Below are 11804 nucleotides of genomic sequence, written 5' to 3'. Positions count from 1 at the left end.
CGTGACACTCTTGGGCATATACACAAAGGATTCTACTTCCTACTACAGAGACACTTGTACATCCATGTTCACTGTCTCTCTATTGACGATAGCCAGAAATTGGAAACAACTTAGCTGTACACCAACAGATGAATGGATAATGAAAACGTGGTACATTTACAGGATGGAATATGGTTCAGCTGTTAAGAAAAATTAAAGAAAATTCGCAAGCAAATGGATGAAGCTTAAAAACATCATCCTGAGTGAGGTAACTACACCCCAGAAGGCAAATATAGAATATTTTAATTTTCATGTTGAAAGTAGCTTACCGACGTCAGTATGTGTACTACAATCTGAATCACCACAGAAGTGAGGTACTAATAAGCACCTCAGGGTGAAGAGAGGATCTAAAGGAGAGAGAAGGACTATAAAGTAGGGTTGGGAAGGTGGTCAGAAAGATCTGGGAGGAACTGGGGAAGGGAAAAAATGATCAAAATATATTGCATTCAAATGTTTTCATAAAAATATTTATAACAACATTTTTATAATAATAATAATGATTTTTTTAAAAAAAGACTTACATTTTTAAAAAGGCTTAGATGACAAGACTGAGGCATTTGCTATTTGTGATCAAGTTCATCTCCAGTTCCTCTCCCAGTATCACAGAGCTAAAATTCCCAAGCCTCTAACCATGAATTCGTCTTTATAGTGACTCACTTCTGCTCTGAGTCTATCTAGAAGCCCACCAAGAGTCATAGAAGTCTTTTTTACATCACTTTACACCATCTTTGTCAGTCAGAAAATCCCAAGGACTTTAGAACTCTCTGACAAGACAGGAACAAAGACTTTATTTGGCCAAGGTACGTAAGACAGAAACAGCGAGGGGCTGGAGAGATGGCTAGGGGTTGAGAGCACTGGCTGCTCTTCCGAAAGTCCTGAGTTCAATGCCCAGCAACCACATGGTGGCTCACAATGGTCTATATTGAGATCTGGCATATATACACAGGCAGAGCACTGCATACATAGAAAATAAGTAAACATTAAAACTAAAAAGGCAGAGACAGTTAACATTTATTGATACTTAGTTTGTATCCACCACCGCACTAAGCACTTTATGTGCACGACCTCTTAAACCATCACTAACTGCCCGTAAAATAGAAACTAGTACTTCCAGCTTACGGATGAGGAAATGGACACACAGCAAAATTAAACTCTATCTGTTCTCTAGTCAGTTAATTGTGGTTTTATTAAAAAAAAAAAAAAAAGTTCCTTCCGACACCTGGCTGAGGCTGCCCAAGAGCTGCGCTTCACTGCTTCGTGGTTTCTGCCGGTTCTGGGAAGAGATGGCAGTGAACGATGATGATGTTCTGAAGAAACTGGAGTCAAAGGGCGCAGAGGTGGATCAGCTCGTTGAACAGCTCAAGCCGCAGGTTGCTCTTCTCAAGGAGAAAGCAATTTTGCAGGCAACTTGGAGAGAAGAAAAGAAACTTCGAGTTGAAAAGGCTGAACTGAAAAAAGAAATATTGAAGAACTAAAACCAAGAGCTACGTCAGGCAGAAATTCACAGTGGAGCAAAGCAAATACCGGTTCCATCCAGTTCTTCACTAGAGACTAATTCTACTGTTTCTGAAAGTGTGACATAGTCTCCATCCGTAGAAACGACCGCCTCTTCTGGTACAAAAGAACAGATTAAAGGAAGGGGAGGGGAAGAAAAGAAGGTAAAACAGAAAACTGAAAAGAAAGGAGAGAAAGGAGAAGCAGCAGTAGGCAACAAGTGCTGACTCAACTCCTATAAACTATATCTAATCCTATAAACTATATCTAATCCTATAAATTAGATCTAATCCTATATTGTGCCTGGATTCTTTGAATTGGTTGTATCATTACTGCCAAAAAACACCCGGATGCAGATTCATTGTATGTAGAAGTAGTTGTGGGAGAAGCAGCCCCAAGAACGGTCGTCAGTGGACTGGTGAATCATGTTCCTCTAAATAAATGCAAAACCGGATGGTGGTTTTACTTTGTCATCTGAAGCCTGCAAAACTCCAGGGAGTACTGTCTCAAGCAGTGGTGATGTGTGCCAGTTCACCAGAGAAAGTGGAGATTCTGGCCCCTCCCAGCGGGTTCATTCCTAGAGACAGAATTACTTTTGATGCTTTCCCTGGAGAGCCTGGACTAGGAGCTGAACCCTGAGAAGAAGATCTGGGAGCAGATTCAGCCTGACCTGCACACTAATGGTGAGTGGGTGGACACATACAAGGGGACTCCCTTTGAGGTGAAAGGGAAGGGGGTTTGCCGGGCCCAAACCATGGCCAATATCAGAATTAAGTGAAGTGCTCTCTAACGAAAGACATTGGTGAAACCTTAACAACAATGAAGAGGAGAGTGATTGCCACTTACACATTAAAAACAGCTAACAATCAAATTAATTGAAGGGTGGACTGGCTGGTTTTGGGTGTCAACTTGACACAAGCTGGATTTATCACAGAGAAAGGAGATTCAACTGAGAAAATGCCTCCCTGAGACCCAGCTGTAAGGCACTTTCTCAACTAGTGTTCAAGGGGGGAGGACCCAACCCCTTGTAGGTGGTGCCATCCCTGGGGTGGTAGTCTTGGGTTCTATAAGAGAGCAAGCTGAGCAAGCCAGGGGAAGAAGGCCAGTAAGTAACATCCAGCTTCTGCTTCCTGATCTGCTTGAGTTCCAGTCCTGACTTCTGTTGGTGATGAACAGCATAGAAGTAAGCTGAATAAACCCTTTCCTGCACAACTTGCTTCTTGGTCATGATGTTAGTGCAAGGATAGAAACCCTGACTAAGACAGAGGATATTAATCTTTTTTATCTGTATCAAATTTGAGAAAATGTACCCTCATTGACCCTTACAGAAAATATACCAACCTGAAAGTACATGCAATAATTCACCTTGGCATTTTGCATGATAACTGATAGATAGCTCACACTTAAGCCCATTCATTATGTTGTCAACTATTAACTCTGACCGGCATGGCATTATTACGAACAAATACATAGTTTGTCATACCCATTTACATAATTTAAGTACCTACACAGTTTCTTAAAATAAAAATTATTTTAAATATTCATATCTTATCCTTAGTACTTTATTAAGGATTGAAAACTCAGGTTTTGTTCAATAAATGAATCTGAAAAATACTTTGCTGATTTCCCAAGGCTTGGTTTGTGATGGTCTAGATGTTGAATGAGCATCAGTGACAGCATCCTTGATCTCACCACGGTAACACACTGTGGGGAACGACAGCGAAAGGTGGAGCAGATATCAAGTACAACTGTGGGCTATTTCAAGTACTACAAAGAAAATCAGCTCTGGGCATAGTGTGAACAAGCAGAAGGGGCTTCAAGAAAAGAGGTGAGAAAAAAATACAGATAATACTTGACTAGGATTCTGAAGGAGGTGGGGATATACACAATGCTGAGAGCAGGGGGAAGTATTCCAGGTCTAAATGCTCACAGAAATACGTTCCTGAGAAATCAGACTCCTCCATGATGGTTACCGAATGAGTGAAAAAGAATGTGTCAGCATACTGGACTAGGGAGGCACGGCAGACATCACAGCAAGAACTGAGTGATCAGTAACGCTCTGATCAGATAAAGAATGGGAGCTAGTGAAACGTACACATCTTCCTCTGGATTTAAGATTGATTACTGTAAGATGAAAGGATAAGGCAGAGAGGCCATTGTGATTGTCTAAATGGGAAAAAATGATCCTAGTCAAAGCAGTTGTGGGGGGGGTGATGAGTAGTGCAGGATGTTGGTTAGATGAGAAGAGTTGGTAGATTTGAGAGCCTAGGGTAGAATCGAGAAAAGAAAGTAGTAAGTTACAGTTCTATTTGCACACACACACACACACACACACACACACACACACACACACACGTGTGTGTATAAGATGTGCATTTAGGGTAGGCTTGAGAGTGCAAGGACTCAGGAACTGAACTGTGGACCTGTTGAATACAATTTGTAGAAGAATTTTAATCCATCAACATGGCTACTCTGGCAAGGGATCGCATCCAAAGACCTTCTAGGTCTACGTGATCCAACTGGAATGCAGACATACTCTGGATTATGGTATGATCTGGCTGGAATATACACACACTTTTTACACATCTTTAATCCGTAACAGTGAAGGTAAGGTTAGTTTGTAGAAGGAAGCTTCCATTTTTGAAAGTGATGTCTAATTAAGGGGCAGACAAAGTTTTGAATCAGAGAAAGATTTGACAGAATCTCAGAGATAGGATATGCCCAACTCTCATGAGAACAGTACAGGAAAGAAAGGCTCCTTAAGAGCAGTTCAGGGAGAGAAAAGATGATGGTAGTGTGCGTGTGTGTGGCTGTTTTACTGGGGCAGTTTTATAAGGACAGGCTAGAGACAGGTGAAGATGGAATAAGCCAGAAAATGGGAAAGAGTCAGAAGATTAGAACATACTACCATGGGGGCTGGATAGATGGCTCAGTGGTTAAGTGCACTGACTGCTCTTCTTGAGGTCCTGAGTTCAAAACCCAGCATCCACATGGTGGCTACCAACCATCTGCAATGAGATCTGATGCCCTCTTCTGGTGTGTCTGAAGACAGCTACAGTGTACCCATATATAATAAATAAGTAAATCTTAAAAAAAAAAAAAGAGCATACTCTCAAAATTAGTATAAGGCCAAACAGAGCAATTCAGTTAGAAGCCAAGAGAAGCCAGATTGAATCAGTCAGCTTGGAAGATTAGATTGTATGAAAGCTAGAAGCTTCCAGGCCTGGACCTAGAGATGGTTAGAACAGAGAAAGCAATGTTCTGGCATCAGCCCAACTCATGTATTTGCACACCTTGTTATGACTCTCATCTCATTCCATCATCAGAGGAAATAAAAGTAACATTTACAACATTTGTCTATTACATGATAATAATATCATATATTTGTACCCCAAAATCAATCCAAACACCAAAGAAAAGTTAATTCTTTCTACTTTCCTGATGTGGAAATTATTGAGCGAGCTTCAGAGTCTTGTCCTAATTGACACATCTGTCTAAATTTGCTTTGATGCTGAGATAAGCAATTACTGGCTAGTCTGTTATGCTCTACTAGACTTTTCTTCCTTATCCTTTTACAGTTTGCAGCATGGTAATAAACCAAAATAGCCAACAAATGAAGACAGGCTTCTACCATCTCACCATGGTCAGAACCTGAATCATTTTCTATCTCCCTTTTTATAAGTGTTTCAGATTTGTTCAAATTCTTCTTTTTGTTTTGGAATCCAAAGTCCCATATTTCCACTCTGAAAACCAATATTCTCGCATTATTGTTTTTGTCGATATATGACCTTATTACAATATTCTCAACCATTTCTACTTCAGAGGAGGATGGGAAAGAGAAGGGAATGAGGTCCCCATTTTCCCTCTTTGAGTCTAGCAGTTAAGAAACCAGTCATGTTGCTGGTACCCTCAAATTGTATAATCTTGTGGACTTTACTTTGTCTTTTCAACACTTGGTTTTCTTATCTGGAAAATGTGGTTAATAGCAGTATTTATCAAAATTTTGTGGAAAATTTAGTGTAAAGTACTTACTATAAAATTTCCACTTAGAAACTCTTCATGAAATATTAGTAATCAAAGAATTGACCTAAGAGGCCACTTTGCTTCCCTAAACTTGTTTCACTTCTTTCTTTGAACTTTTCACTTCCTCTGAAATCCACATTGAAGTCATCTCTATGTGAAACAGGAGCTAATCAAAGATGTCAGGTCAGGGCTCCTTAGATGTAACCAGATTTCTATGCTACTCACAGTGATTTGTGCTTTTATTCTAACACAGGCGTGACTACACTAGGAATGGGGGTGATGACACTCTCCACAGGTAGAATGAGATGAAGGGATTAAAAAATGAGAGAGAAAAGGAGGAAAGAAGAATGTGGGAGAGGGAAAGAGAAGAATGACCTTGTTAGACATGGATGGAGATGGAGGTCAGTTTAAAAAGGGAAGACAAGTGGTGTGGGGTAAAGGGGGAGAAATGAGAAAGGAGAAAATATGGCAGGGATAATGAAGCAAGACCAAGAGATAAAAAACATATGGTTAAGAAACTCACACATGCAGTTAATTGGCTATTCTATGGAGTTGATGCTTCAAAGACATTTGCATTGTAAATTGTAGGGAACAGCTGGAAGAGAATATTACAAACTCAAAGTTGGATATTCTGAGAGCAGCCACCAAGATTTCTGTGATTCTTAAACTATAGAATGTGAATGGTGAGCTCCTGGGATTAGAATTTCATCACACAATCAAATATCTAAGATTTGGGAGCTTCTACTGTGCTGGCTAGTTTTAGGTCAAGGCTTTGGGGAAGGGAAACCTTAATTGAGGAAAAGCCTATGTAGCATTTTTTTAATTAGTGACTAGTGCATCACGGGTGGTTCCACCCCATGGCTGGTGTTATTGGGTTCTCTAGAAAGAAAGATGAGCAAATCATGAGGAGCAAGCCAGTAGTCACTCTTCCATAGTCTCTGATTTTAGCTTCTGCCTCCAGGTTCCTTTACAGTTTGAACTCCTGTCCTGACTGTCGATGCTGAATGGTGACATGAAAATCTAAGCACAACACAGTTTCATCCCTGAGTTGCTTTTGCTCATGGTGTTCTATCACAGAATTAGAAATTTTAACTAAGACATCTAGTCTATGTAATGATTTATTCAGCAACTTATTGGACATACAGGCTTCCAGGCTCAATATAGACATCCCTATTAGCAGAGCTCATAAAAATCGAATTGTCCTTTACTATACGATTCCAACAGAGACACAAATATTTCTGATAACCTTCACACCAACCCTAATGCCATTAATCAATGCAATGATTTCCCATTTCTCTGTAACAAATCTTCTAAACGCTGGCTAGACATCTGTAATCCCTCAATACTGCAAAGGTATCTATCTCACTTTGATGATTTAAGCCTTTTCTCCTTTTCTCCATTCTGAATTATAAATGCTCCCTGTCAGGGATCTAAGAACAAAGCAACATCAGACATTGCTATAAATAATTTCCTTTTTATTAAATATTTTCATACAATTTATATTTTAATCATCTTTTCCCCTCCACCAACTCCTTACACATGGTTCCATTTCCCTACCACTTGAATTTATGTTCTCTCTCAAAAGACGAACCAAAAAACAAGGAACAAAAACTAGCTTCCTGGTTGCTGCCGCTGCAGAGAGCCCCTGGGCAGCACCCCACGAGCGAACCTGAGCCTCGGGACCACAGGTAAGACCAAATTTTCTGCTGCAAGAAAGCTGCCTGGTGAGCTTGGGACACACGGAAGCAGAATTTCTCTAGAACCGGGCACGTTCTGTGTTTACCGGAAGTCCCACACCCGCGGATCCCGGCCCGCAGCAGCTCTCTGCTCCCAGACCCGGTGAGAGAGAGACCCAACCGCCTGGTCAGGTGGGCACTCCTGAGGCTGCAGAGCGGAAGAGACCACCAACACTGCTCACCCCTGCCCACATCCCTGGCCCAAGAGGAAACTGTATAAGGCCTCTGGGCTCCCGTGGGGGAGGGCCCAGGAGCGGCAGGACCCCTGCCAGAGACACCGCCGGACCCTGAAGGAAACAGACCGGATAAACAGTTCTCTGCACCCAAATCCCGTGGGAGGGAGAGCTAAACCTTCAGAGAGGCAGACAAGCCTGGGAAACCAGAAGAGACTGCTCCCTGCACACACATCTCGGACGCCAGAGGAAAAAGCCAAAGACCATCTGGAACCCTGGTACACTGAAGCTCCCGGAAGGGGCGGCACAGGTCTTCCTGGTTGCTGCCGCTGCAGAGAGCCCCTGGGCAGCACCCCACGAGCGAACCTGAGCCTCGGGACCACAGGTAAAACCAAATTTTCTGCTGCAAGAAAGCTGCCTGGTGAACTCAAGACACAGGTCCACAGGAACAGCTGAAGACCTGTAGAGAGGAAAAACTACACGCCCGAAAGCAGAACACTCTGTCCCCATAACTGACTGAAAGAGAGGAAAACAGGTCTACAGCACTCCTGACACACAGGCTTATAGGACAGTCTAGCCACTGTCAGAAATAGCAGAACAAAGTAACACTAGAGATAATCTGATGGCGAGAGGCAAGCGCAGGAACCCAAGCAACAGAAACCAAGACTACATGCCATCATCGGAGCCCAATTCTCCCACCAAAACAAACATGGAATATCCAAACACACCAGAAAAGCAAGATCTAGTTTCAAAATCATATTTGATCATGATGCTGGAGGACTTCAGGAAAGACCTGAACACACTTAGGGAAGCACAGGAAAACATTAATAAACAAGTAAAAGCCTACAGAGAGGAATCGCAAAAATCCCTGAAAGAATTCCAGGAAAACACAATCAAACAGTTGAAGGAATTAAAAATGGAAATAGAAGCAATCAAGAAAGAACACATGGAAACAACCCTGGATATAGAAAACCAAAAGAAGAGACAAGGAGCTGTAGATACAAGCTTCACCAACAGAATACAAGAGATGGAAGAGAGAATCTCAGGAGCAGAAGATTCCATAGAAATCATTGACTCAACTGTCAAAGATAATGTAAAGCGGAAAAAGCTACTGGTCCAAAACATACAGGAAATCCAGGACTCAATGAGAAGATCAAACCTAAGGATAATAGGTATAGAAGAGAGTGAAGACTCCCAGCTCAAAGGACCAGTAAATATCTTCAACAAAATCATAGAAGAAAACTTCCCTAACCTAAAAAAAGAGATACCCATAGACATACAGGAAGCCTACAGAACTCCAAATAGATTGGACCAGAAAAGAAACACCTCCCGTCACATAATTGTCAAAACACCAAACGCACAAAATAAAGAAAGAATATTAAAAGCAGTAAGGGAAAAAGGTCAAGTAACATATAAAGGGAGACCTATCAGAATCACACCAGACTTCTCGCCAGAAACTATGAAGGCCAGAAGATCCTGGACTGATGTTATACAGACCCTAAGAGAACACAAATGCCAGCCCAGATTACTGTATCCAGCAAAACTCTCAATTAACATTGATGGAGAAACCAAGATATTCCATGACAAAACCAAATTTACACAATATCTTTCTACAAATCCAGCACTACAAAGGATAATAAATGGTAAAGCCCAACATAAGGAGGCAAGCTATACCCTAGAAGAAGCAAGAAACTAATCGTCTTGGCAACAAAACAAAGAGAATGAAAGCACACAAACATAACCTCACATCAAATATGAATATAACGGGAAGCAATAATCACTATTCCTTAATATCTCTCAATATCAATGGCCTCAACTCCCCAATAAAAAGACATAGATTAACAAACTGGATACGCAACGAGGACCCTGCATTCTGCTGCCTACAGGAAACACACCTCAGAGACAAAGACAGACACTACCTCAGAGTGAAAGGCTGGAAAACAACTTTCCAAGCAAATGGTCAGAAGAAGCAAGCTGGAGTAGCCATTCTAATATCAAATAAAATCAATTTCCAACTAAAAGTCATCAAAAAAGATAAGGAAGGACACTTCATATTCATCAAAGGAAAAATTAACCAAGATGAACTCTCAATCCTAAATATCTATGCCCCAAATACAAGGGCACCTACATACGTAAAAGAAACCTTACTAAAGCTCAAAACACACATTGCACCTCACACAATAATAGTGGGAGATTTCAACACCCCACTCTCATCAATGGACAGATCATGGAAACAGAAATTAAACAGTGATGTAGACAGACTAAGAGAAGTCATGAGCCAAATGGACTTAACGGATATTTATAGAACATTCTATCCTAAAGCAAAAGGATATACCTTCTTCTCAGCTCCTCATGGTACTTTCTCCAAAATTGACCATATAATTGGTCAAAAAACGGGCCTCAACAGGTACAGAAAGATAGAAATAATCCCATGCGTGCTATCGGACCACCACGGCCTAAAACTGGTCTTCAATAACAATAAGGGAAGAATGCCCACATATACGTGGAAATTGAACAATGCTCTACTCAATGATAACCTGGTCAAGGAAGAAATAAAGAAAGAAATTAAAAACTTTTTAGAATTTAATGAAAATGAAGATACAACATACTCAAACTTATGGGACACAATGAAAGCTGTGCTAAGAGGAAAACTCATAGTGCTGAGTGCCTGCAGAAAGAAACAGGAAAGAGCATATGTCAGCAGCTTGACAGCACACCTAAAAGCTCTAGAACAAAAAGAAGCAAATACACCCAGGAGGAGTAGAAGGCAGGAAATAATCAAACTCAGAGCTGAAATCAACCAAGTAGAAACAAAAAGGACCATAGAAAGAATCAACAGAACCAAAAGTTGGTTCTTTGAGAAAATCAACAAGATAGATAAACCCTTAGCCAGACTAACGAGAGGACACAGAGAGTGTGTCCAAATTAACAAAATCAGAAATGAAAAGGGAGACATAACTACAGATTCGGAGGAAATTCAAAAAATCATCAGATCTTACTATAAAAACCTATATTCAACAAAATTTGAAAATCTTCAGGAAATGGACAATTTCCTAGACAGATACCAGGTATCGAAGTTAAATCAGGAACAGATAAACCAGTTAAACAACCCCATAACTCCTAAGGAAATAGAAGCAGTCATTAAAGGTCTCCCAACCAAAAAGAGCCCAGGTCCAGACGGGTTTAGTGCAGAATTCTATCAAACCTTCATAGAAGACCTCATACCAATATTATCCAAACTATTCCACAAAATTGAAACAGATGGAGCCCTACCGAATTCCTTCTACGAAGCCACAATTACTCTTATACCTAAACCACACAAAGACACAACAAAGAAAGAGAACTTCAGACCAATTTCCCTTATGAATATCGACGCAAAAATACTCAATAAAATTCTGGCAAACCGAATTCAAGAGCACATCAAAACAATCATCCACCATGATCAAGTAGGCTTCATCCCAGGCATGCAGGGATGGTTTAATATACGGAAAACCATCAACGTGATCCATTATATAAACAAACTGAAAGAACAGAACCACATGATCATTTCATTAGATGCTGAGAAAGCATTTGACAAAATTCAACACCCCTTCATGATAAAAGTCCTGGAAAGAATAGGAATTCAAGGCCCATACCTAAACATAGTAAAAGCCATATACAGCAAACCAGTTGCTAACATTAAACTAAATGGAGAGAAACTTGAAGCAATCCCACTAAAATCAGGGACTAGACAAGGCTGCCCACTCTCTCCCTACTTATTCAATATAGTTCTTGAACTTCTAGCCAGAGCAATCAGACAACAAAAGGAGATCAAAGGGATACAGATAAGAAAAGAAGAGGTCAAAATATCACTATTTGCAGATGACATGATAGTATATTTAAGTGATCCCAAAAGTTCCACCAGAGAACTACTAAAGCTGATAAACAACTTCAGCAAAGTGGCTGGGTATAAAATTAACTCAAATAAATCAGTTGCCTTCCTCTATACAAAAGAGAAACAAGCCGAGAAAGAAATTAGGGAAACGACACCCTTCATAATAGACCCAAATAATATAAAGTACCTCGGTGTGACTTTAACCAAGCAAGTAAAAGATCTGTACAATAAGAACTTCAAGACACTGAGGAAAGAAATTGAAGAAGACCTCAGAAGATGGAAAGATCTCCCATGCTCATGGATTGGCAGGATTAATATGGTAAAAATGGCCATTTTACCAAAAGCAATCTACAGATTCAATGCAATCCCCATCAAAATACCAATCCAATTCTTCAAAGAGTTAGACAGAACAATTTGCAAATTCATCTGGAATAACAAAAAACCCAGGATAGCTAAAGCTATCCT

General features: G+C 40.5%; 1 long non-coding RNA gene and 1 pseudogene across 2 annotated transcripts in view; one reads left to right on the top strand and one right to left on the bottom strand.

The window, feature by feature from the left end:
• Positions 1–1033: 1033 nt before the first annotated feature.
• The window catches only part of LOC147996337 (uncharacterized), a 27348-nt gene continuing 16577 nt past the window's right edge, over positions 1034–11804 (bottom strand). Inside the window, exon 3 of one of the 2 annotated variants that reach the window (XR_015676081.1) lies at positions 1034–1487. This is a non-coding gene — a long non-coding RNA (uncharacterized LOC147996337). The remainder of the gene's footprint in view (positions 1488–11804) is intronic. The other variant, XR_015676080.1, reaches the window with a different exon arrangement.
• Positions 1255–2370, top strand: Aimp1-ps3 (aminoacyl tRNA synthetase complex-interacting multifunctional protein 1, pseudogene 3; annotated as a pseudogene).

Source organism: Rattus norvegicus, chromosome 2 (genome assembly GCF_021556685.1).
Source record: "Rattus norvegicus strain SHRSP/BbbUtx chromosome 2, alternate assembly SHRSP_T2T, whole genome shotgun sequence".
NCBI classification, from domain to species: domain Eukaryota; kingdom Metazoa; phylum Chordata; class Mammalia; order Rodentia; family Muridae; genus Rattus; species Rattus norvegicus.
This window is presented reverse-complemented; position numbering and strand designations above follow the sequence as displayed.